The sequence below is a fragment of the Lithobates pipiens genome, unplaced genomic scaffold (assembly GCF_037356315.1).
Source record: "Lithobates pipiens isolate NorthernLeopardFrog02 unplaced genomic scaffold, aLitPip1_a1.2 Scaffold_30, whole genome shotgun sequence".
Taxonomy (NCBI): Eukaryota; Metazoa; Chordata; class Amphibia; order Anura; family Ranidae; genus Lithobates; species Lithobates pipiens.
The window spans coordinates 62,789,666-62,817,538 of NW_027507791.1; the positions used below are offsets into that span (position 1 = coordinate 62,789,666).

Genomic DNA, 27,873 nt, shown 5'->3' on the forward strand with positions numbered 1-27,873 from the left:
AACCATTTAGAAATTTACTGAGAAGATACTTAGCACAATAAACGTACAGAACAATGTGGTCAGATATAACAGTAAATGACAATGGATGACCATCAACACGAATGTGAGCACTGTAAATTCAATGATCAATGTATAGAGTATAGGGGTACAGTGGGACAAATGTCTGATATCCTCAAAGGTCTATATTAACCACCTTCCCACTGAAACCACAACACAGACACACTAAATTGCAGAGTAATGTCTTTCACGTGTAATGACACCATACAGTTTTCAACCTATACTCAAGGGTTGTAATGCAATGTCCCTGATGAAAAATAAACTATGGTGTTTTATAGAAGATAGTATAAGTCCTTGTCCTCTTGGTCTTCAGCTAGCTCAAGGTATTAGACTGCAGTATTTGTAAATCTGACAGAGAAAACAGGTAAACAGCAGGCCATAGGATAAGTGATGCGCTGATAAAAGTGTACTTGCAAAACAGAAGGGCACTTGTAGATATCCTCCTTAGCAGTGGATGTGATTCAGCATTAACTTTATAGCACAGAGAAAGAAATCCTGAAACTCCACTGTATGCGGACTATGGATGAATGAGAAAACTACAAGTCCTGCCAGTAGTCTGTAACAAAGTAACATGGCAACATTACATTATATTGATCTGGGAAAGTGCCCGCTCACCACAACAGGCCCAGATGCTTGCAAGGCTCCTTTCCTGGTATCTCAGTCCCGATTAGGGTTGCCATCTTTTCTTCAAGACAAACCGAACACTTTAGTGGCACCATTTTTTTTTTTTGTGGAGTATACACTATAGGATTGTAAAAGACCTTGGACACCTTTAAATGCCTCAAGAAGAGTAGAAATGCAGCACGCTAGGTGTGCCACGGTGAACAGCGAGTGTTTGCCAAATTACATTGGGAGGGCAGAAAGGGACATTGTTAAATAAAATGCATTCTCGTACCCATAAATTATGATTAAATTAATAAATAAAATGTCACTTTAAAATTATGAATTAGCCTACCTTAAAAGTGGACAGTGTCAGTCAGTAGAGCAGTGGGCGGTGTCAGTAGAGCAGTGGACGGTGTCAGTAGAGCAGTGGACGGTGTCAGTAGAGCAGTGGACGGTGTCAGTAGAGCAGTGGGCGGTGTCAGTAGAGCAGTGGACGGTGTCAGTAGAGTACGGTGTCAGTGGGGCAGTGGACGGTGTCAGTGGGGCAGTGGACGGTGTCAGTAGGGCAGTGCACGGTGTCAGTAGGGCAGTGGACGGTGTCAGTAGAGCAGTGGGTGGTGTCAGTAGAGCAGTGGACGATGTCAGTAGAGCAGTGGACGATGTCAGTAGAGCAGTGGACGGTGTCAGTAGAGTACGGTGTCAGTAGAGCAGTGGACGGTGTCAGTGGGGCAGTGGACGGTGTCAGTGTGGCAGTGGACGGTGTCAGTAGGGCAGTGGACAGTGTCAGTAGGGCAGTGGATGCTGTCAGTACAGCAGTGGACGGTGTCAGTAGAGAAAGGGATGGTGCCAGTAGGGCAATGGATGGTGTTATGCCGCGTACACACGATCAAACAATCGGGTGAAAAAGTCCGGCAAACTCAAGTCCGCCGGACAATCCCCCCGTGTAGTAGCCTCCAGCAGACGCTGTCATCGCCGCCTTCTGTTCTTCTCTTCTTCTTCAGATGTTGCCTCGTCACGTCCTCCGCTCACAATGGCTCAGACCCGACGCGCGGTGACTTATATAGGGATATCACCGGATGATGTCCCCGCCCATTATGGTGTCACAGTCCCAGAGGATGCTGGGACTGTGACATCATAATAGGCGGGGACATCATCTGGTGATGTCCCTATAAAAGTCGCCGCGCGTCGGGTACATGCCATTGTGAGTGGAGGATGCGACGAGGCAACATCTGAAGAGAAGAACAGAAGAACAGAAGGCGGCAACGACAGCGGCGACAGAAGACCGGGCCACCGCCTGTAAAAGAGCTAGAAGAAGGAGCGGTGGCAGAAGAACCGTAGAGGGGGACAAGACCCTCGAAGTCGGAAGAAGAGGGCGGCGGCAAGGAAGAAAGCCGGGCTCCTCTGCTAGTAAAAGAGCTAGCAGAAGATAGCGGAGGAGTCCGGCGAGAAGACCCCCGAAGACGGAAGACCCCCGGAGCTGTGCAATAAACTATTTTAACCCTTGTGTGTTGTGTTTTTTGTACTTTATTTTACAGGTGAATGGGTAGGGGTACATTGTACCCCATACTCATTCACATAGGGTGGGGGGCCGGTATCTGGGGACCCCTTATTAAAGGGGGCTCCCGGATTCCCATCAGCCCCCTGCCCGCAGACCCCGACAACCAACGGCCAGGGTTGTCGGGAAGAGGCCCTTGTCCTCATCAACATGGGGACAAGGTGCTTTGGGGTGGGGGGGCCGCCCGGCCCCCTCCCCCAAGGCGCCCCCCATGTTGAGGGCACACGGCCTGGCTCAGGAGGGGGGTGCCGCTCGCTCGTCCCCCCCTTTCCTGGCTGGCCGGGTAGCGTGCTCAGACAAGGGTCTGATGTGGACCTGGGGGGCACCCCCATGCCGACTTTTTTTCTGCGTTGGGGTTCCCCTTTAATTCCATACCAGGTGGCGGGGCCAGCGACGTCTCCTTCGCGGGCTACCTGGAGACGCGCTCAAAATGAGCGGACTTTTCTCCGCGTGTGTGGGCGAGTCCGTTCATTTCAAAAGTATGGCGGACTTAGTACGCCGTATTAGTCCGCTGAAAAAGTGCCGTGTGTGGACAAGTAGCCCGTTCGGAAAGTCTGGCAGACAGTCCGGCGGGAAGTCCGCCAGACTAAGTCCATCGGATAGTCCGCTACGCGTGTACACGGCATTAGAAGTTTTTTTATTTATTTACAAATTTATTTATTTTTACATTTTGTAACAGTCTTGTTGGGGGGGCTTTGGTGAAATATCAAGAGACTAAACAGACCCCTGATAGTTCACTTTTGAAACAGAGAAAGGGACAGAGGGTGGATTCTCCAGTTCCTTTCTCTGAAGCATAATAAACATCGTAAATTGTAACAAATTGACTTTTTCTGATTCCCTCAATCTCTGTGACCGGCCCCCTATAGTTTCAGTGAAAGTTGTGACATGCTGTGGTAGCACTCCATCATCTTCATTGTAACATACAGGGTGAATGTTCCTGTATGGTATGTGATGATGCTGAGGCTTTGGGAGGGAGATGAGAGCAGTGCAGCTGGAACATGGAAACATAGAAGTAAAAGTGGTAATTTCCCCCCAGCAGTGCAAGGGTGGACTTTTCCCTTTCCTGGAGCTGGGCTGTATTCTGTATGTCTCTTGCTGTTTATGCTCATGACAATGTTAGGAATATACTGGGACTTTTCAGTTTCTACATAGAAATATTCCACATTAATAAAAGAATAATTTTTAGTAAGATATAGTGTGTGTGTGTGTGGAATCCATCCACGTGGAGCCAGAAAAGTCCCAATATAATACTGACATAACCAAGATCTTTACTTTCTTTTCAGTAAAGCTGCACTGCAAGATGCAGAACAGGATTCCAGCACATAATCATAGAGTTTGGAGGGCAAAACAGGTTGGGACTCATGGGAGGAGAATATGCAGTGTGGCCTCTGTTCTTTTCAGTCTGCCCCAGGGTGGGCCTTGATGTTTGCTGGGCAGGAAGCAGTGATCGGGCTGCAGTCTGTGTAGGGTCGCTTGCTCTGCCCACCTGTAGAGGAGCTCTGTTAAAGCCCCAATCCAGCCTCCCAGCCTGAGAGGAGCCTGTGCCCTGGAGAAAGGGTGTGCTGCTGCCATAGAAATGAAGCTGGCAGTTGATATGGGCACATCCTCCTCCCTGCTTTTGGATTCTTCAGCTGCAACCCCTTGTCTGGGCCCGCCCACTGGCTCCTTCCTGCATGCAATCAGTGGCAGGCAGTGTGAGCTCAGTGAAGTTCTTCGGATCCCCCCTGCACTCAGCATTAGTGCGGGGTGGACTGACACTATGCCACTAGTGAGACGGCGGGGGAGGGAAGACACATCATCCACAGAGCAGTCTCGTCACTCTCGGTGTCTGAATGATGTGTACGGGTCTGGAGCAGATGAAAACCTGTACACATCATTCAAAAACCTGACTGTCCGGGTGAAACCCGTACAGGTGGCAACCCTAGTCCGGATCCAAGCTGGCACCACTACACCGCACCGCTCCTTCTGATGACCGATGTAACTGTACTGCAGGAAACCTTTCGAAATCTTGGATCCTCCAGTACATCCGCACGCTGGTCCAACTGACTGTCCTCTGGAACTCAGACGGATCCTCCTGCTCAATCAGCAGGACCATCCACAAGGATCCCTCTGGAGTGGGCAATCCACTCTGCGCTGTAGGCACCAGGCTCTTCCAGCCCAGGGCACACACACAGACCTCCTGCTGTGTGTTAAATGGCGTCTGGAGAGAGACAATCTGTGCCAGGCCTGTCCCTTTTATTTGCTTACCCAGCAGGCTGTTCTGTGGCTTGGCCTTGTGGGTAAGTGAATTGGGCATTGTGGGTCAGTAGTTCCTTGACTGAGTTAAACACATGAGTCATTGAACATTTAACTATATTACCCTTACTGCTTTGCAGCGCTGCTTAAAGCGGAAGTAAACCCATTCATAAAACAGTTTAATTTCCGGGGCATGCAGGAAATGTAACACTCCAATTGGTTGTGCTCTCAATAAAACTGTTAAACCATCCAATGGCTAGTGTCATGACTGATCACATGTGCAGCATCATGGTAGTTTTACATTAAACAGAGGCAAAGATGGCAGCTTCCTTGGCTAAAAACGATAGGGGGGTTTACTTACACTTTAAAGCGGGGTTCCACCCTAAAGTGGAACTTCCGCTCATCGGAACCCTCCCCCCCTCCGGTGTCATAGTTGGCACCTTTCAGGGGGGAGGGGGGTGCAGATACCCATCTAAGACAGGTATTTACACCCACTTCTGGGCATAGACTCCCACGGGGAGTGCCTCTTCCTGTCCCAGTGCGCTGTCTGCTGGGACACACACGGGTCCCAAAGACAGCACGGACCATTCCTATTGCTCTGTGCGACTCGCGCATGCGCAGTAGGGAACCGGGAAGTGAAGCTGCAATGCTTCACTTCCTGATTCCCTCACCTAGAATGGCGGTGGCAGCAGCCGAGAGCCGAGCGATCTATCGGCCTCGGCTGCCAACATCGTTGGATCCTGGGACAGGTGAGTGTCCATTTATCAAAAGTCAGCAGCTGCAGTATTTGTAGCTGCTGGATTTTAATAATTTTTTTTACAGTGAAATCCCTCTTTAAAGCGGGAGTCTGCCGGGAGTTCCGCCGTTTTTTTTTTTTTTAAAAGCCAGCAGCTACAAATACTGCAGCAGCTGACTTTTAAAATAAGGACACTTACCCGCCCAGCGTGCCCGCGATGTCGGCACCCGAAGCCGATCTCTCGATCTCTCGGGTGCTGCTGCCGCCATCTTGGGTATGTGAATCAGGAAGTGGAGCCTTTCGGCTTCATTTCCTGGTTCCCTACTGCGCATGCGCGGGTCGCGCTGCGCAATAAGGATGGACCCGCTGCCTCTGGGATCTGTGTGTTTCCCAGCAGGCAGCGGGGGACTTTCGGAAAGGGGCGTAATCTACGCCCCTTTCCGCAGATAGCTATGCCGGAAGTGGGTGCAGATACCTGTACTGTACAGGTACCTGCACCCCCTTCCCCCCTGAAAGGTGCCAATTGTGGCGCCAGAGGGGGGGAGGATTCCAATGAGCGGAAGGCCCACTTTAGGGTGGACCTCCACTTTAAGAATTGTAAGAAAAGTCCCAACAGCATTAACATCATAAGCACACTAGAGGGAGCCAAACTCTTATTTAAAGAACATCACATCACTTAGCATGACAACTGTGTCACAACCCCTGCGCTAAATATATATAATTACTTACATAGACCGCAATTTGGCTGGTCTCTGCTGAACTGGATGGATTTTTATCTATTTATGGGCATCCTAACAGGAAGGACACTTTTATGAGTTTATTTGTTTTTAGCAATATACCTAACCTAATTTCAAATGGCAATGGCAGTTTAATTTTGTGTTTTTTAACATGCCTATTTATGTATTGTTCTAGACATGCTGTCTCTGTTCCAAGTACCTGGACTGACCTATAGTGCTTTTTTTCTGCAAAATTAAACATAAAACACACTCCATTAGCTTCAGTCCCAGAATGATGAGGGTATGTGGGTATTAGCTCAGATATTCATGTCTCATCTAATAGTAGCACTCAGAGACGATTACACCAAAACACAACCTTTTATTCTAACATGAAACGAAAGAATATCTATCTTTTATTCTGTTCCATTTTATCTTGCGATTCTTTGTTTGCAGAGCTTCTAAAAATAATTTCTGATTTTGGACAGCAATCGCCTATCCCAGTTCATGGCAGCTCAGATTCAGACAGGAAAGTAAACAATAAAATGGACTTGTCTGGTTATAATAATTAGTAGACATGTGCATTCGTTTTCGTCCGAATGCATTTTCGTCCGAATTTCAGGTATTTTCGTTTTCGTTTTGACAAACGATAACGAAAGTGCAGATTCCGAAAAACGAAAGATCCGACATAAATAAATGCTTTTTTTCGTTTTCGTTGTTACAACAGTTCGATATAGAATAGGAGATTCGAAGTGACCGTTCGATATAGAATAGGAGATTCGACGTGACTCCATATGTCTATTGAACCTGTGGTCGAATGTGCCTAAGTTTCGTTTACCTCTATTAGTCCTATTATATAGAAAAGCTTCGACAGAGAAGAAATATTCGACATAGAGAGAACAGAATCGACAGAGAGAAACGATACTGGAATTGGGTGGGGGAAGTAAATTAAAAAAAAAAAAATGATAATATTCGACGGGATCGTTGCACGTTTATAATAATATTCGACGGGATCGTTGCACGTTTATAATAATATTCGACGGGATCGTCGCAACTATACGACACTGCAATCGTACATTTCGCCTATAGGCTATATAGTTTAGCAGCTCCATCGAATCTTCTTTATCCATTCGACAGATACCATAAGCCTTCCAAGACAGATTCGACCGTAATTCATGTGGATTTTCGGACGAATGCAATTTTTGCACGAAAAACGAAATAAATAAAAACGAATTTCGGGAGTAACTAAATAAATAAAATTTACGGACGAAAACGAAAAAACGAAACGAAATATTCTAGTCTGCACATGTCTAATAATTAGACGTATTTATTCGTTCAGTTCTGAAATTTGTAGAAGCTTTTGGTTAGAAGAAGGATAATTTTTATCATGTGAAAAAGGTATTTTGATATGATTCAATTATGATGAAAGAACCAGTTTAATGAAAACCTAATAAAAGCTGCTAATATATCAGTAGTGTTTAATTAATCTTTAACTGACGTTCTGTTAACCTGGAACAGGTTTACTCATAGTGTAATTCCATTCTGTACTCCTGGGCCAAAGTGGCTGCAGTCTGGGCAGGTAGGTGTTCCAGTGTGCTGCGTTAGGAATTTGGAACGTTATCTCACCTTGTACAGTTCTCTTGCATGGATGGCACAACCAAGAAATTATTTTCCTAATCAGGGTTTAGTAATATTGGTGACAATAATTTTACTATCGGCAGTAAGAGAAAAGAGAAAATTCTCAAAATCAGTCATTGAGCTTGAAATGAAAAAAATGTTTTTATCTTAATTTAGAGCATTTTTTAAATTTTTTTTTTGTTTTTGTTTTTTGCTGGATGGTGTTATTTAGAACTATTTTGTTGTTTTCATTCTAGTGCGCTTTGGATTTATGTTTTTTTTTTCTGCATTTGATTATTGTGTGTCCTGTCACCTTTTCGCTAGCTGTTCTTTTTGTTCTGTAAAATAATGAGATTTCAAGAACAGGTCCAGGATAGTTTAAAGGGACTTTTATAACCCCAGGAGCAATTTAAAGCCCAGTGAAAACCACAAAAATCACTCTTGATTTTGCCAATTTATTCCTATGCACATTCTGGCAACATAAAATTTCAACAAAATCTTACAATTTTGCCCAGTTTCGCTCATCCCTACTCCTGATTTGATGAATGTTCACAAACCCAAGTTCGATAGTTTTGCGAATCATTATTAATTCTCAAATTTCTCTCTGGGTTGGCTAATGCCCCGTACACACGATCGAATTGTCTGGCGTACTTAGTCCGACATACAATCCGGCGTATAATCCGGTGGACTTTCTACCGAACGGTCTTGGCCACACACGGACACACAGAAAGTCCGACATTCGCTTGAGCGATGACGTACAGCACGTACGACAGGACTAGAAAAAGGAAGTTCAATAGCCAGTAGCCAATAGCTTCCTTTCTCTTACTTGCTTCTGAGCATGCGTCATTCTGAGTCTGCCGTACTAGCATACTGACGAACGTATTGTCCGCTGAAACCCAAGTCCGACGGGAAGATTGGAGTGCAAAAATTCTTTCTTAGTCTGCCGGACTTCACGCTGGAAAAGTCAGCTGAAGCCCACACACGATCGAATTGTCCGCTGAAATGCGTTTCCTCGGACTAAGTACGCCGGACAATCTGATCATGTGTACGCAGCATTATTGTTCCTCAGTATCTGTGGTGCCATTAGTAGCCAATCGAATGCTTGGTTTCTTTCAAAACTGCCCATTGAAAGTGGTAGATTAGCTTTGATTGGGTCAATGCCATTCTCTTCATATACAGTTCTTATGACCAAAAAAAAATAATCTGTAGTAAAGGGAAAAAATAACACAAATGTGTTATGAAACATTTGATTATCAACACACATCTCTGGTTCTTTGGAAAAGGCAGATGATCTAATTTTAATGACACCACAAACTAGGCATTTAAGCCAAGATGGCATTCAAAACTGCAAAAGGCATAATAAACTGGACATTACCACAGGCACTCTAGAAACACAACTGAGATCTCCTAAGCCCTCCCTAAGTCCACCCATCCATACCTATTTGTGAGCGATGCTGTGCCCATGTCCTTGAAGTCCACCTGTGGTAAATTCAGTTGATTGGACAGGGGTTGGAAAGGCACACACCTGTCTATATAAGGTCCCACAGTTAAAAGTGCATATCAGAGCCCAAACCAAGCCATGAAGTCCAAAGAATTTACCGTAGACCTCTGAGACAGGATTGTATTAAGGCACAAATCTGGGGAAGGGTACATTAAAGGTCCCAATGAGCACAGTGGCTTCCATCGCCTATTAATGGAAGAAGTTTGGAACCACCAGGACTATTCCTTAAGTGGGCCGCTTGGCCAAACTGAGCAATCAGGAGAGAAGGGTCTTTGTCAGGAAGGTGACCAAGAACCTGATGGTCACTCTGACAGAACTCCAGCGTTTCTTTGTGGAGAGAGGAGAACCTTCCAGAAGAACAAAAGAACAACCATTTCTGCAGCACTCCACTAATCAGGTATGTATTGTAGAGTGGCAAAAAGGAAACCACTCCTCAGTAAAAGGCACATAATAGCCTGCCTAGAGTTTGCCAAAAGGCACCTGAAGAACTCTCAGACCATGAGAAACAAAATTCTCTGGTCTGATGGAACAAAGATTGAACTCTTTGGTCTGAATGGCAAGCATCATGTCTGGAGGAAACCAGGCACCGCTCATCACCTGTCCAATACTGCCCCTACAGGGAAGAATATTGGTGACAGCATCATGCTTGGGGATGTTTTTTCAGCGGTAGGAACTGAGAGACTAGTCAGGATTGAGGGAAAGATGATTGCAGCAATGTACAGAGACATCCTTGATTAAAACATGCTCCAGAGGGCTCTGGACCTCAGACTGGTACGAAATCTTCCAATAGGACAATGACCCTGAGCACACAGCCAAGAAAACAAAGGAGTGGCTATGGGACAACTCTGTGAATGTCCTTGGGTGGCCCAGCCAGAGCCCAGGCTTGAACCTGTTTGAGCATCTCTAGAGAGATCTGAAAATGGCTGTGCACCGACACTCCACCTCCAACCTGATAGAGCTTGAGAGGTCCTGCAAAGAAGAATAGGAGAAATTACCCAACAATAGGTGTGCCAAGTTTGTAGCATTGTACTCAGAAAGAGGCTGTAATTGGTGTCAAAGGTGCTTCATGTGATTTTTTTTTTTTTCATTTTTTTTTTTTTTTTTTATAAATTTGCAAAGATTTCAAACAAACTTCTTTTATATTGTCATTATGGGGTATTGTTTGTAAAATCTTGAGAAAAATTATGATTTTTTTTCCATTTTGGAATAAGGCTGTAATTTAACAAAATGTGGGAAAAGTGAAGTGTTGTGAATACTTTCCAGATGCACTGTATAGTTTTTGGTGGAATTTCAGGTTCAAACCAAAAGAATAAAACCATGTACATGTAGAGAAGACTATAACTAAAAGCCTTTGGAATAAAAAAGGAATTCATAATATAAATACAGTTATTGACCACTTAAAGGATCACAAAAAAATTTTTTTTCACACATAGTGTGGAGTGCTTGTGGGCGTGCCCCGTGATACAGCTAGCGAAGCGCTGCATCATTGGATGTGATTGACATCAGCGCGAGCCAGTGGCTGCGCTGCTTTTAATCCATCCACTCTAGCCAATCAACGGCCAGGGTGAGCGGCGAAGAGGATGTCGGAGGCGAGTGCGGGACTTTCGAGGGGTCAGGTAAGTAAAATGGGGGGGCCGGCACTGTCAGATGTTTTTTCACCTTAATGCATATAAATTTTTACCCTTTAAGTACCAGCCACTGCAGTTGTACTGCGCCAGGTTGGCTCCCCTGCTTGAATTCCCCTCATTGTTCGTCAACTTACCCTGCTAGCAGTGCGCTCTCGTGCCCACTGCACGCTGCAGGGGAGTGTGGCCCATGGGTCAGGCGGACTCGATGTCCGTCAGCGACCTGCGATCTCCTAGTACAGAGGCAGAATGGGGATCTGCTTTTGTAGACAAGGAAGATCCCCATTCTGACAGATGACATGACAGAGTGATCCCAGTGATTGGGAACAGTGATCTCTGTCCCAGGCAGCCCACCCCCACCCCCCCCCCCCCCCGTACAGTTATAACACACCTCGGGAACACAGTTAACCCTTTGATCACCCCCTAGTGTTAACCCCTTACCTGCCAGTGTCATTTTTACATTGATCGGTACATTTTTATAGTAGTACTGATCAATGTAAAAATGTCACTGGTCCCCAGTATCATTTGAGGTCAGATTTGTCCGCCGCAATGTTGCAGTCCCGCTAAAAATCACAGCTCTCCGCCATTACTAGTAAAAACAATTAAAGAAAAATATAAAAGTCCCTAAATCTATCCAATAGTTTGTAGACGCGATAACTTTTGCGCAAACCAATCAATATACACCTATTGCGATTTTTGTTTAACAAAAATATGTAGAAGAATATATATCGGCCTAAACTGATGAACAAATTTTTTTTATATATATATATTCCTTCTGGTCCTTAAGTGATTAACCTACACACAATTACCACAATACAGTGTTATATTGGTCCTTTAGGCAGGGCTGAATTTCTGCATAGACTAGACAGGCCATAATTTAAGGTGGCAGGTCTGTCACATCATGTTCCCGATCATCCCGATCAGTTTGTCATTTATACATTCCAGAATTCTCCTGTGGATAAAGGTTCCAGGCTTCTGCCCCACATGCCAGTGCAGTCCTCATTGATGTCCCATCATACTATGCCTGTTTTTGTTTGTAGAATAGTGCACTGTACTATGTACTTAGAGTTCCACTATTGTGGATCCAAATTTCTGTAGGTTGACAGTTTAGGTTCAATAAGTTTTTATTGTTTTCAACATATGTTTAAACAGAAAAGAAAAAAACAAGAAAAAGACCAGGTGCCTGACAAAAGGCCTTCTGGTATAATAGTTACAAATTATACAAACAAATACAAAGTAGTGCATTCTATGTCTTTATATATATATATATAGCCTGAGAATGAGTCATTAACCACTTCAATACCAGGCACTTAAACACCTTCCTGCCCAGACCAATTTTGAGCTTTCAGCGCTGTCGCAATTTGAATGACAATTGTGCGGTCATGCTACGCTGTACCCAAATGAATTTTTGTCTTTTTTTTTCCCCACAAATAGAGCTTTCTTTTGGTGGTATTTGATCACCTCTACGGTTTTTATTTTTTGCTAAACAAATAAAAAAAAATACAGAAAATTTGGAAAAAAATGTTTTTTTTTGTTTCAGTTTCAAAACTTTGTAAATAAGTAAGTTTTCTCCTTCACTGATGGGGCTACACTGATGGGCACTGATAAGGCGGCACTGATGGGCACCAATGAGGTGGCACCAATGAAGTGGCACTGATGAGGTGGCATTGATGGACACTGATATGTGGCACTGATGGGCACTGATAGGTGGCACTGATTGGCGACACGGATGGGCACTGATAGGTGGCACAAATTGGCACTGATAGCTGGCACAGATTGGCATGGATGGGCGGCATGGATGGGTATGGATAGGCGGTACAGATGGACATGGATAGGCGGCACAGATGGGCATGGATGGGCACTGATAGATGGCACGGATGGGCACTGATAGGCAGCACAGGTGGGCACTGATAGGTGGCATTGTATTACATTATACTGTACTAATGGATGCCAATCAGTGCCAAACAATAATGCATGCCAATCAGTGATGTCCATTGTGGGCACTGATTGGCATCCATTATGGGCACTGATTGGCATCCATTGTGGGCACTGACTGACATCCCGGGTGGTCTAGGGAGGATTACCTTGTGCTGGGCATCCCTGGTGGTCTGGTGGCGTCCCTGGCGGTCCATTGTGGGTATCCTCGGGGGGGCTGCGCTGATAATCGATCACCACAGACCCCCTGTCAGAGGAGCAGCCGATCGGCTCTACTCTACTCGCGTCTGACAGACGCGAGTGAGGAAAAGCCGATCACCGGCTTTTCCTATTTACACTGTGATCAGCCGTGATTGGACACGGCTGATCATGTGGTAAAGAGTCTCCGTCGGAGACTCTTTGTCAAGATTTGTCGGAGACTCTTTACCAAGATCGTAGTTGCAGGGTGTCAGACTGACACCCCGCAACAACGATCGCTGCAATGCGCACCGGCTCAAAATCCTGATCACGTCATATGACGTCTGGTCAGGATTATGAAACCACTATGCCACCGTGTATCTTCTATAGGGTGGGCGGCAAGTGGTTAAGGTAGGGTTTTAAACATTGTACTAACATTTTTGTAAGTGCAATTTCCATTGGACTGGGTGCCCCTTTGGGAACCTGCTGCGCTCAGAAACCGATATATCTGTGCAAGGCTTGGGGGATTTGTCTGTACAAAGGCTCTGGTGTATTTTCAAGTCTCAAGACTGAATTAAGTGCTCATATTTAGTAACTAGGATACATATGATTTTGTAGTATGGCTATATATAGCCGGAAATTAATAGGTTGGGGAAAGATAGAAGTGATTGAGAAAGGGGGGGAAGATTAGCGGAAGGAAAGAGGGGATGTAGGGGTAAAGGGGGAACTAAGGGGAGAAGGGGTGGTAGGGAGACAGCGAGCCTCTGTCTACTAAGGTGTTGCCTGTCCAGGACATGGGAACACTATTGTGGGGGTAGGTTGGCGTCTCAAGGGGTACTCGCTAGTGATGGACGAACTTCCGACGGGACGTTTCGCGAACGCGAAACGCGAACGGACACAAACGTTCGCGAAAACGACCGTTCGCCGCGGGCTCCATTGACTTCAATGGGAGGCGAATTTCGCAAACCTTTAGGTCGAATTTGCGGCCACGGGGTAATTATTAGGGGGTAGCACGTAGTCCCACCACCTGGACAATAGCATAATACATGTATGAGGTGAATTTGGGATCGATAACTACAAGCATTTTTTTTTTATTTGGGAAATTGTTCTGACAATTCAGGACTATGGAGCTAATGAAGGCAATGGAGGAGAGGGAAGGTCAGGGACCAGGGTAGGCAAACAAGAGGGTGCAGGAGATACAGAGCACTGACAGCAGCACCGTAATACAGAGCACTGACATCAGCACCGTGACATACAGCGCTGACAGCAGCTCCGTGACATACAGCGCTGACAGCAGCTCCGTGACATACAGCGCTGACAGCAGCTCCGTGACATACAGCGCTGACAGCAGCTCCGTGACATACAGCGCTGACAGCAGCTCCGTGACATACAGCGCTGACAGCAGCACCGTGACATACAGCGCTGACAGCAGCTCCGTGACATACAGCGCTGACAGCAGCTCCGTGACATACAGCGCTGACAGCAGCTCCGTGACATACAGCGCTGACAGCAGCTCCGTGACATACAGCGCTGACAGCAGCTCCGTGACATACAGCGCTGACAGCAGCACCGTGACATACAGCGCTGACAGCAGCTCCGTGACATACAGCGCTGACAGCAGCTCCGTGACATACAGCGCTGACAGCAGCTCCGTGACATACAGCGCTGACAGCAGCTCCGTGACATACAGCGCTGACAGCAGCTCCGTGACATACAGCGCTGACAGCAGCTCCGTGACATACAGCGCTGACAGCAGCTCCGTGACATACAGCGCTGACAGCAGCTCCGTGACATACAGCGCTGACAGCAGCTCCGTGACATACAGCGCTGACAGCAGCTCCGTGACATACAGCGCTGACAGCAGCACCATAAGCAGCCCCAGGAGGAAGTCAGCACAGCACAGGGATGGTGTGATCCCCTCATAATAAGAACCCCCAGGAGGAAGTCAGCACAGCACAGGGATGGTGGGAGCCCCTCATAATAAGAACACCCAGGAGGAAGTCAGCACAGCACAGGGATGGTGGGAACCCCTCATAATAAGCAGCCCCAGTAGAAATATGACACCGCTCAACCTCTTCAAAGAGGAGGGTAGGGGCATATAGTACGGTGTGCTTTTTTGGGTCAGGGAAGTGAGCCAAATGAATTAAGAAGGTCTGTGTGCTTGATTCCAAAAATTGTTTATAGACATATACATGGTCTACTGATCACATGTGTTGAATTCCTCCGAGATCCATGCCTCATTCATTTTTAGAAATGTGAGGTAGTTAACACTGTGGTGAGCTAGGCGAGTACGCTTATCGGTCACAATCCCCCCTGCTGCGCTGAACGTCCTTTCGGACAGGACACTGGATGAGGGGCAAGCCAACAGTTCGATTGCAAATTGGGCAAGCTCTGGCCAGAGGTCAAGCCTGCCCACCCAGTAGTCTAGGGGTTCATCACTCCTCAGAGCGTCCACATCGGCCGTTAACCCAATGTAGTCGGACACCTGACGGTCTAGGCGTTCCCTGATGCTGGATCCGGATGACACCTGTCGATGGGTCGGCTGAAAGAATGACCTCATATCCGAAGTCACCAACACATCTTCAAACCGGCCTCTTCTTGCAGGCGCTGTTGGATTGGTACCCGCAAATCCTTCTCTGGGAGTGGGAATTGCTCCTCTGCCAGCGCACGCAAAAGCAGAATGCAGCATTTCTCGAAGCAAGGCCTGGAAGTGCTGCATTCTGACAGCCCTCTGCGACGGCGGTAACATTTCCGCCATTTTGTGTTTGTACCGGGGGTCTAAGTACGTTGCCACCCAGTACTGGTCCTTGACCCTCATGCTTTTTATACGGGGGTCCCTATTAAAACACTGGAGCATGAAGGCCCCCATTTGCACTAAAGTGGAAGCGGTGTGGTGGCCTGGCTCCTGCTCATCATCCAGGATAATGTCGTCCTCTTCATTCTCCTCTCCCCATCCTCGCACAACAGGGATCCCAGAAAGGTTTAAAGCATGCTCTTCTTGCTCCTGCTCATCCGCCCCGGCACCATCCTCCTCTGACTCCTCATCAGACTCCTGTTGTTGACTTGTCTCAGATAGAGTAGCCCCCCCTGGGAATTCATCCAGCATTGCGACTTCCTCATCTTCCCGCTCCTGCTCCTCCACAGCCTGATCAATGACACGACGCAATGCACGCTCCAGAAAGAAGGCATAAGGTACCATGTCACTGATGGCGCCATGGCTGCGACTGACCAGTTTGGTGATCTCCTCAAATGGCCGCAGAAGTCTGCATGTGTCGCGCATGAGCAGCCACTGGCGCGGTGAAAAAAAACCCAGCTCCCCAGAACCGTTTCTTTCGCAGAGTTCATACAGGTAGACGTTAACTGCACGTTTCTGCTGGAGCAGCCTATCAAGCATATAGAAGGTTGAGTTCCATCGCGTCGGGCAATCGCAAATAAGACGTCTGACCGGCAGATGGTGTCGCCGCTGAATGTCAGCAAGGCGAGCCATGGCCGTGTAAGATCTTCTGAAATGGGCCGAGATTTTCCTTGCCTGCCGCAAGATGTCCTGGACCCCAGGGTATTTGACAAGGAATCGCTGCACGACCAAGTTTAAGACGTGTGCCATGCACGGCACGTGCGTGATTTTGCCCTGTTTCAATGCGCTAAGCAGATTGGCACCGTTGTCACACACCACTTTACCAACTGTCAAATTGAGCGGTGTTAGCCACTCATCTGCCTGTGAACGCAAAGCTGAAAGGAGTGCCGGGCCAGTGTGGCTCTTTGCTTCCAGGCACAACAGACGCAGCACGGCATGGCAACGTCTCACCTGGCATGTGGAATAGGTTCTGGGGAGCTTGGGCGGTGCAGTGGAAGAGACGCTAGCAGCGGAAAAGGAGGAGGCAGCTGAGGAGGAGAGGGAGGAGGATGGAGTAGGAGGAGGAGAAGAAGAGTCAGGCCTGCATGCAATCCGTGGCGGTAAAACCAAATCTACACGGGTGCCACGGGTTACATGCTTGACGGCCGTCAGAAGGTTCACCCAGTGGGCAGTAAAACTGATATACCTTCCCTGCCCGTGTTTGCTAGACCACGTGTCTGTGGTCAGATGTATCTTGGCACCGACACTGTGTGCCAGAGATACATTCACTTGCCGCTGAACATGGCCATATAGCTCTGGGATGCCCTTCTCTGAGAAATACTTCCTTCCTGGGACCTTCCATTGTGGTGTTCCAATGGCCACAAATTTGCGAAAGGCCTCCGAGTCCACCAGTTTATATGGCAGTAGTTGGCGGGCTATGAGTTCTGACAAGCCAGCCGCCAACCGTTGGGCAAGAGGGTTATCCGGCGTCATCATTTTTTTACGCTCAAACATTAGGCCCACGGAAGCCTGCCTTTTTGCAGAAAAATGTGAGCTTGGCGTGATGGAAGGTGGAGTGGAGGACAATTGTGAGGAGAGAGGAGAAGGAGAAGTAGAAGACGAGGCTGGACGGTGAGAGCCTGCAGTGTGGCTTTGTGTGTTCCGTTGCTCCCACTGGGCTCGGTGATGGCTGCTCATGTGCCTTCTTAAGGCGGTCGTCCCTAGGTGAGTATTGGGCTTACCGCGACTAACGCGTTGACTGCAAAGATTGCAGATGGCAACGCTATTGTCAGCAGCGGACACGTTAAAAAAAGCCCACACTGCGGAGCCATGTGCCGGTGTCCTGGGAGCGCCAGATGTGACCGTACATGGTCGATGACTCGCTCCTGATACATTTGCAGTCTGCTTTGTCCCTGCTGTGCAATGTAAGTCATTGCTGCTTCTCCTCCCTATCTGCTGGTCCATATCTCCCTCTGAACTCCCCTCCTCTTCCTCTCTTGTGGGCACCCACGTGACATCACTAGACACGTCATCATCAACGTCACCTTCCCCACCGCTATAAGTAGAGTAGGCAGCAACACCGGGGACCAACCTCCTCCTTGGGCTGATCTGGGTACTGGCGTCAGACTGCTGAGTAGCGCTTGTTGCTACCTCCTCTTCCTGATCCAATACCAAGAGTGGCTGCGCATCAGAAATGTCCTCTTGATATGGATCGGAAAATAATTCCAGTGACTCAAGCGGAAGGTATGTGGTGGTGGTGGTGGTGGTCGTGTTGTTGGTGGTAGTGTCTTTGGGGGTGCACATAGCAGAGAGTGAAGAAGAGGGTGCAGATCGAGAGGATGAGGAGGGTGCAGAAGAGTAAGGCTGAGCGAGCCACTCAACCAAGTCTGGTGCATCCTTTAAAGTAATTGAACGCACCTTCTGCAACTTCCCACTTTGGCTCAAGCCTGTTGCTCCTGCCCTACCCCTACCACCCCTGCGGAAGGGCCTGCCTCTTCCTCTGCATGTCATTTTTTAAATGACCCTGTGACAAAACTCTTAGTCCCTATACCGCTGAAGGACTGCTGCAGTATAGGTGAGCGGTCAGCAGTGGTGCACGTCAACCCTATCTATTGTGGACCTATAGCGGTCCTTACAGAACAGCAGACTGTACCGCACTCAAGCCTATGTACCGTAGCACCCTATACCAAGTTACCAGTCCTTATAAGAACTTTTGTGGACCAAGCAGGTTGTGTATTAGTGTTTAGCAGACTGTACGTCAGTCCCTATACCGCTGAAGGACTGCTGCAGTATAGGGCAGCGGTCAGCAGTGGTGCACGTCAACCCTATCTATTGTGGACCGATAGCGGTCCTTACAGAACAGCAGACTGTACCGCACTCAAGCCTATGTACCGTAGCACCCTATACCAAGTTACCAGTCCTTATAAGAACTTTTGTGGACCAAGCAGGTTGTGTATTAGTGTTTAGCAGACTGTACGTCAGTCCCTATACCGCTGAAGGACTGCTGCAGTATAGGGCAGCGGTCAGCAGTGGTGCACGTCAACCCTATCTATTGTGGACCGATAGCGGTCCTTACAGAACAGCAGACTGTACCGCACTCAAGCCTATGTACCGTAGCACCCTATACCAAGTTACCAGTCCTTATAAGAACTTTTGTGGAACAAGCAGGTTGTGTGTTAGTGATTAGCAGACTGTACGTCAGTCCCTATACCGCTGAAGGACTGCTGCAGTATAGGTGAGCGGTCAGCAGTGGTGCACGTCAACCCTATCTATTGTGGACCGATAGCGGTCCTTACAGAACAGCAGACTGTACCGCACTCAAGCCTATGTACCGTAGCACCCTATACCAAGTTACCAGTCCTTATAAGAACTTTTGTGGAACAAGCAGGTTGTGTGTTAGTGATTAGCAGACTGTACGTCAGTCCCTATACCGCTGAAGGACTGCTGCAGTATAGGTGAGCGGTCAGCAGTGGTGCACGTCAACCCTATCTATTGTGGACCGATAGCGGTCCTTACAGAACAGCAGACTGTACCGCACTCAAGCCTATGTACCGTAGCACCCTATACCAAGTTACCAGTCCTTATAAGAACTTTTGTGGACCAAGCAGGTTGTGTATTAGTGTTTAGCAGACTGTACGTCAGTCCCTATACCGCTGAAGGACTGCTGCAGTATAGGGCAGCGGTCAGCAGTGGTGCACGTCAACCCTATCTATTGTGGACCGATAGCGGTCCTTACAGAACAGCAGACTGTACCGCACTCAAGCCTATGTACCGTAGCACCCTATACCAAGTTACCAGTCCTTATAAGAACTTTTGTGGAACAAGCAGGTTGTGTGTTAGTGATTAGCAGACTGTACGTCAGTCCCTATACCGCTGAAGGACTGCTGCAGTATAGGGCAGCGGTCAGCAGTGGTGCACGTCAACCCTATCTATTGTGGACCGATAGCGGTCCTTACAGAACAGCAGACTGTACCGCACTCAAGCCTATGTACCGTAGCACCCTATACCAAGTTACCAGTCCTTATAAGAACTTTTGTGGAACAAGCAGGTTGTGTGTTAGTGATTAGCAGACTGTACGTCAGTCCCTATACCGCTGAAGGACTGCTGCAGTATAGGTGAGCGGTCAGCAGTGGTGCACGTCAACCCTATCTATTGTGGACCGATAGCGGTCCTTACAGAACAGCAGACTGTACCGCACTCAAGCCTATGTACCGTAGCACCCTATACCAAGTTACCAGTCCTTATAAGAACTTTTGTGGACCAAGCAGGTTGTGTATTAGTGTTTAGCAGACTGTACGTCAGTCCCTATACCGCTGAAGGACTGCTGCAGTATAGGGCAGCGGTCAGCAGTGGTGCACGTCAACCCTATCTATTGTGGACCGATAGCGGTCCTTACAGAACAGCAGACTGTACCGCACTCAAGCCTATGTACCGTAGCACCCTATACCAAGTTACCAGTCCTTATAAGAACTTTTGTGGACCAAGCAGGTTGTGTATTAGTGTTTAGCAGACTGTACGTCAGTCCCTATACCGCTGAAGGACTGCTGCAGTATAGGGCAGCGGTCAGCAGTGGTGCACGTCAACCCTATCTATTGTGGACCGATAGCGGTCCTTACAGAACAGCAGACTGTACCGCACTCAAGCCTATGTACCGTAGCACCCTATACCAAGTTACCAGTCCTTATAAGAACTTTTGTGGAACAAGCAGGTTGTGTGTTAGTGATTAGCAGACTGTACGTCAGTCCCTATACCGCTGAAGGACTGCTGCAGTATAGGTGAGCGGTCAGCAGTGGTGCACGTCAACCCTATCTATTGTGGACCGATAGCGGTCCTTACAGAACAGCAGACTGTACCGCACTCAAGCCTATGTACCGTAGCACCCTATACCAAGTTACCAGTCCTTATAAGAACTTTTGTGGACCAAGCAGGTTGTGTATTAGTGTTTAGCAGACTGTACGTCAGTCCCTATACCGCTGAAGGACTGCTGCAGTATAGGGCAGCGGTCAGCAGTGGTGCACGTCAACCCTATCTATTGTGGACCGATAGCGGTCCTTACAGAACAGCAGACTGTACCGCACTCAAGCCTATGTACCGTAGCACCCTATACCAAGTTACCAGTCCTTATAAGAACTTTTGTGGACCAAGCAGGTTGTGTGTTAGTGTTTAGCAGACTGTACGTCAGTCCCTATACCGCTGAAGGACTGCTGCAGTATAGGGCAGCGGTCAGCAGTGGTGCACGTCAACCCTATCTATTGTGGACCGATAGCGGTCCTTACAGAACAGCAGACTGTACCGCACTCAAGCCTATGTACCGTAGCACCCTATACCAAGTTACCAGTCCTTATAAGAACTTTTGTGGAACAAGCAGGTTGTGTGTTAGTGATTAGCAGACTGTACGTCAGTCCCTATACCGCTGAAGGACTGCTGCAGTATAGGTGAGCGGTCAGCAGTGGTGCACGTCAACCCTATCTATTGTGGACCGATAGCGGTCCTTACAGAACAGCAGACTGTACCGCACTCAAGCCTATGTACCGTAGCACCCTATACCAAGTTACCAGTCCTTATAAGAACTTTTGTGGACCAAGCAGGTTGTGTATTAGTGTTTAGCAGACTGTACGTCAGTCCCTATACCGCTGAAGGACTGCTGCAGTATAGGGCAGCGGTCAGCAGTGGTGCACGTCAACCCTATCTATTGTGGACCGATAGCGGTCCTTACAGAACAGCAGACTGTACCGCACTCAAGCCTATGTACCGTAGCACCCTATACCAAGTTACCAGTCCTTATAAGAACTTTTGTGGACCAAGCAGGTTGTGTATTAGTGTTTAGCAGACTGTACGTCAGTCCCTATACCGCTGAAGGACTGCTGCAGTATAGGGCAGCGGTCAGCAGTGGTGCACGTCAACCCTATCTATTGTGGACCGATAGCGGTCCTTACAGAACAGCAGACTGTACCGCACTCAAGCCTATGTACCGTAGCACCCTATACCAAGTTACCAGTCCTTATAAGAACTTTTGTGGAACAAGCAGGTTGTGTGTTAGTGATTAGCAGACTGTACGTCAGTCCCTATACCGCTGAAGGACTGCTGCAGTATAGGGCAGCGGTCAGCAGTGGTGCACGTCAACCCTATCTATTGTGGACCGATAGCGGTCCTTACAGAACAGCAGACTGTACCGCACTCAAGCCTATGTACCGTAGCACCCTATACCAAGTTACCAGTCCTTATAAGAACTTTTGTGGAACAAGTGAGTTGTGAATGTTTAGCAGACTGCAGCAGAAGGGCAGCAGTCAAGTATAATATCCTTTCTATATTTGGAAGAAAGAATATTATACATGTACAAGCCTATTACTGTACCACTGATACCAGTCCTGAAAAGAACCTTTGTGGAACTAATAATAACAGCAAGTCTTTAAAATTACCCTCACTGCCTGACAACACTGCTTCCTTCCTGTCCCTATACAAATTGGCAAAAAAAGAGAACGATTAGTGGTTACTGGAACAGCTCTTTTGTGGACCTTGATAGTAACAGCTAATGATGATGATGATGATGATGATGATGAAAGACTAATCTGGCTGTCCCTGTAGCATACACCGTCCTTTCCCTTTCTCTAAACTAACAAAAGACACTCAGGCTGCTGCAAGAATCAGCAGCACAGCAAACCTATCAACACCTAACACCTATACCAGTCCTGAAAAGAACTTTTGTGTACCAAATAGCTAGTGGTTTATCTCTCCCTACTCCACACAGGAACCTGTCCCTATCTTAACAGAAGAAAGAATGTAAAATGGCCACCGGATCGGGTGTATTTATAGGTTAGGGGGAATGTACAAGTGTCCATGTGCTGTCATGTCTCAATTGGCTGTCCTGTATCACATGATAAACGTGTCACCAAAGGTTAAAGTTCTTGTATACATTAAACACGTAAGTCCGCCGCGGCGAACGACGGAAAAAGGCGTTCGAACGTGCGGACCGCGAATGTCGGAAATTCGCCGCGAAACGACCGCCGGGCGAACCGTTCGGCCATCACTAGTACTCGCCATTGAGAATCTGTGCTTTAGTTTATTTGAGGTAGAGTAATTCCTCCAGATACTCCAGATAAAGGATTTTTGCATAATTATCTAGGGATTTGGCTTGTATCTCCTCCATAAACATGATGTTTTTTATCTCGCTCACCCATTCTATAAGAGATGGGGGGAGGAAGTTTTCCAGTGTCTAGGAATTAGCTGCCTACCTGCACTGAGGAAAAATTTCACGAGGCTGTGCTTTTGAGATTTAACAGTACCAGGTAGTATGGAAAGGAGTGCAATGGAAGGGGGGGGGGGGGGTGAGAGGTTTGTCATATATTTCAGTATAAATTTGGAAGATCTGAGCCCAAAATGGTCGGATCTCATCGCATTCCCACCAGATGTGTTTGTTTGTACCTTCTGCAGAATTACATCTCCAGCAGATGTCAGTGACCGAGGGGAACATGATCCTGAGATTGATTGGCACACAATACCATCTAAATACCAGCTTGTAATTTTTTCCCTGAGTGTAGCGTGAGATAGATGATTTGTGGGTAAAGAGAAAGGCTTTACCCCATTCTACCTCTGATATGTCTCTCCCAAGCTCCTCCGACCATGTTTTTGTGTATTTGGGTAGAGTGCCGTGAGTATGATCTAGTATCATTTTGTAAATCAGTGAAACGGTGTGTCTGGGGTTTCTGAGACTGTGCATAATTGTTCAAAGCTCGTCAGGGGTCTATGAATCTGTTTGGAGTCGTGGAGTTTCTTACAGTAGGAGGACAAATGTAGACGGGTAAGCCACGTTATATGGGAGGTTGTAGTGGTGTGATCCGTCACATAGGTGCCCAGAGTACTGTGGACAAATTGTTGTGCTGTGGGCCAGGAGGTTCTATTGTAATTGTCTAGGGTTTGGGTTGACCTGCCTTCTGGGAGGGCTAGATTATTAAATAGTGGAGTGAGCAGGCTTGGTTCAGTGGATAATGAGGAGCTCTCCTTTCTTCAGTACCAGATTGCTAAGGCATCCTTAGTGAGGGGAGACAGCATTGGGAGAAGTTTGTAAGTCCGGTCATGACCCCAGAGAAGTGCTCGGAGGTCGACTGATGACAAATCTTGTTCCTCCAGGGTGGAGGCTTTGATTAAAGGACGGGGAACCACTCCAGAACTCGGGAGACCAGTGCTGACATGTCATAGAGTTCAAATTCTGGAAGGCCTGTCCCGCCTTTAGAAGTGGAGGAGCATAGGAGCATATGTTGTAGTGTTGGGTGTTGTTTGTTCCAAACAAATCTGATGGCCATGAAGCGAAGAGTGCGGAAGAAGTTGGATGGGAGAGCAATCGGTAGGGCCTGAAATAAATACAATAGTTTGGGGAGTATGACCATTTTTAATGTGTTCATGCGACCAAACCATGACATTGGTAGTTCCATTCTGCCTTCCGTGAGGCGTCTAAGTTTTGTGAGTAATGGGCTAAAGTTTAATGTATATATATCTGTTGTGCGCATTGGCATAGCTGTTCCTAGGTATGATATGGATTTTGCTTGCCATTGAAAGGAGACATTGGTTTTAAGGGAGGAAAGGGTAGATTGTGTTAAAGAGAGGTTCAGTGTTTCTGAACCTCTCTGATACACCCCCCTCCCCTATAGCAACAACTTAAAAGACAATTACATAATTAACATGTTAATTAACACAGCACTTAAGGCAGCCTAGGTGACCAGACAGTCCGTCTCCGGAGGTCAATGTGATCAGTCCTTTCAATGACCATCTATTGTTCAGAATTAACAATAAGAATATTCTTTGGGCAAATCCAAGAAAACCTTCTCATAATAGAAGAGCTGATGACATCAGCATCTTCTATGAGCCCCAACATTATGAATCAGTCACTATTTGTAATATGGTAAATCACAGGGTTCCCAGAGTCTGTGTGTCTTGGGGAAATATGGACCTGAATCCAAAGTAACACCACCTCCAGGGTCCCCAGGCATACAGCTCACAAAGAGCACCATTCCCCCAAATGCCAGGTCCCATGATCGGTGGGCAAGAGGCTGGCATTCAGTCCCCTCAAATTGCATCCTGTCCTGGCTAGGTCTGTCACAGATGTTCAGCTTATAATTGCTAAAGCGGCCAAACTGGTGGATCTCTACGAGTATGGATGGAATGCTGATATGAGTTTGAGTCACATAAAGGAGGAGGTCGTTCTCATATAGGGAGAGTTTATGCTGAGAGGAGGGGGTTTACTCTGATGGCTTGGGCTAGGTGTTCAATTACCAGGGTGAACAGGAGTGGGGAGAGGCGACAGCCCAGCCTGGTGCCATTGGAGCTTTTCTGATTGGGTTCCGTTTACTAGAATTGTGGCAGAGGGTTTGGAATACAGGGACATAATGCGTGAGAGCATGTTTGGGCCTAGTCCTATCTGGGAGAGGGTGGTTTGGAGAAAGGCCAGCTGACCCTATCAAAGGCCTTCTCTGCATCACAGGAGAGAAGGCAGGTCGGTATGTGGTTACTTTGAGCATAAGCTATAAGGTGTATAGTCTTGGTGGTGTTGTCCCTGGCTTCGCATCCAGGGACAAAGCCCACCTGGTCTCTATGTATTATCTCGGATAATAATGGTAAAAGGCGATTTTCTATAATTTTGGCAAATAATTTCAAATCTATGTTTAAGAGGGATATCGATCTGTAGTTGGAGCCTAAAGAGGTTTCTATACTAGGCTTCGGGATAATTACTATTTGGGCTTGGGGTAGGGGAGGGGGTGAGGGTCTCGTCTATGGCATTAAATGCTTTTGCTAGGAGGGGAGTCAGCAGAAACGGAAACGTCTTGTAAAAACGTGGGGGGAACCCATCTGGGCCAGGTCTTTTACCGATTTTTAGGCTCTTTATGGCGAATTGAAATTCAGCTTTGGACCTGGGGGATTATAATTCCTCCACATCAGAAGCTGGGATGGTTGGTAGGGCAGTTTCCTGGATATATGTAAGTAAGTCTTGTGATGGCTTGATTGTATGACGTATGTTTGGTGCTGCCTGGGGGTTGAGGTTGTATAGAGTGGAATAATATTGGTGGAATTCTTTCGGCTATAGCCATGTTGGTTAATATTTTACCTTTTGTGGAGGAATTGATAAGGGGATGGGTTTCCGTGCTTGTCGAGGTTGGAGTGTATTTGCAAAGTGTCTGCCACATTTATTGGCTTGAGAGTAGTGGGTAAATCGCCCCTTATCTCTCACCAACACAGAGCGTTCTGCGAAGATTCAGAGCAGGTCTCTCCTGCCGTTGGTTGGTTCTAGTTGTACATTAGGGTCAAGGGTTCATTTATGGGACTCTTCCAGGGAGGCTATAGTGTCAAGAAGGCGTGATATGTCTGCCACATTTAAGTCGGGAGCCATGTTGTATAAATTTGTCCCTGAGAAGACATTTAAGTGCTTCCCATTTTGTAAGCGGGTTTGTGTTATCATGTGTATGATCTTTTACAAAGTTTCTGATTGTCTGTATGATGTCTTGAGTACATACTGAGTCATGTAATAAGTTGTGATGTGTGTGGGGATGCTTCCTAAACTCATGTGTATGGGAGCATGGTCGGATCAAAGGGTGAGGCCTATGGAGGTAGTGGGGGAGTATTCCAGTAAGGATTGAGAAATGAAAATGTAGTCTAACCTACTGTAAATTAAGTGTGCGGGAGAGTAATATGTGAAGTCCTTAGTTGTGGAATATAGTATTCTCCACACGTCTACTAGAGATAGGTCAGAGAAGTGTGATCGGATTTTGGTCAGTGAAGCCGGGGAGATTGAGGAGTGGACATGATCCAGGACTCCTCATAATTCACTGTGTGAAGAATGAAGACTTTGCTAATATCCGTGTAGAAGCAAAATTCCCTCACAGACTTCCTGGCACATCCAGCCCTCCACTGTGGTAAAACTCCACTGTGGTATCACTCACCAACCTTCCACTGCCCTAAGTCCTTGATGAGGAACTTTTCCAGAGTTCTTTACCACCGACCGTGTGGTGATAAAGACAGTGCCGATGACCGTGTAAAGTTCCTTCACAGCTCTACACGAGCCACCTGCTGCGATCGGTACACCCCCCCCCCCCCCCCAGATGAGGGTGCCCTCCTGCTGCTGCCTAGCATTCCATTCCTCACTTCACTCAGCCGACAACCTTCCCCAGTGGCATATCACCTCAGCTTATATAGGAGGCCTGCCCCCTGCCAATTCCAATTGGGGATTGGTCAGGGCTCCCACATGAGCTGCCTGCCACTCCAGTTCCAGGCCCAGCCCAGAATCTTCTCCCTGGAAGCAGGGGAGACGCTCAAGAACCAGAGCACAGGTGGTCACAGCTACTGCTACTCTGCCCACTCCCAGACCCCAGATCAAAACAGACAGGCCTAGATTTCAGCATAGGCCTGTCTAAATTTGCCTGCGCTGACTGTCCCTAGTAAAAAACAAAAAAAACTAATTGATTCCTCTATCCATACAACTGAGGTGGATGGAGAAATTCTCCCTGTTCAGACATTGGGGTTGATTTACTAAAGGCAAAAAGACTGTGCACTTTGCAAGGTGCAGTTGCACTCTGCAAGAGCAGTTGCTCCAGAGCTTAGTAAATGAGCAGAAGCTCTGCTGACTTTTATCATCCAATCATGTTCAAGCAAAAATGCTGTTTGTGATATTTTCCTTGTATGTGATTGGGCATTCTTTACAAAGTGAAGCTTTACTTAATTTACTAAGCTCCAGAGCAACTGCACTTGCAGAGTGTAATTGCACATGTGCACAGTCTTTTGGCCTTTAGTAAATTAACCCCATTGTATTTTACAAGTGGGGACTCTCCATTGGTAGAAAAAAAATATTTCAACAAGCCAGTTCAACGGTGACTGGTGCGATCACACATGGATAGAAATTTAGCCAATCCCCACTGAGCCAGTCAGATTTACATCTGTATATAGCCAGCTTAAACTGTTACTAAACCCACAACAGTAAAATCAGTCTATATATGCATTATACTCACTGTGCAACCTAAGGGGTTAATCCTTCGCGTTGTGTAAAAAGGCTGTTTGATCCTGTCTTCTCTGATCCTCCTTTTCTTCCACTGACTCCAGAACAGGTCCAGATAAAACAGAGTTACGGGAGTCAGGCTGTACATGTTTGGTGTGTATTGCTAGAAAGCTTTGTTTTTTTTGGGGAGAGTGCAAGTGATCAACACAGGGCCAATCAGCACTGTCCAGACAAAGGGTCAGGGGACCTGGATCCTGATAGGACAGCTCAGTGCATTGAAAACTCCTCCTACAAGCTTTAACCAATCAC

General features: G+C 47.2%; 1 protein-coding gene across 1 annotated transcript in view; it reads left to right on the forward strand.

Moving 5' to 3' along the window:
* Positions 1–27,873, forward strand: part of ESR2 (estrogen receptor 2) — a 189,946-nt gene that overhangs the window by 69,578 nt on the left and 92,495 nt on the right. The gene's annotated exons all lie outside the window — the stretch shown is intronic.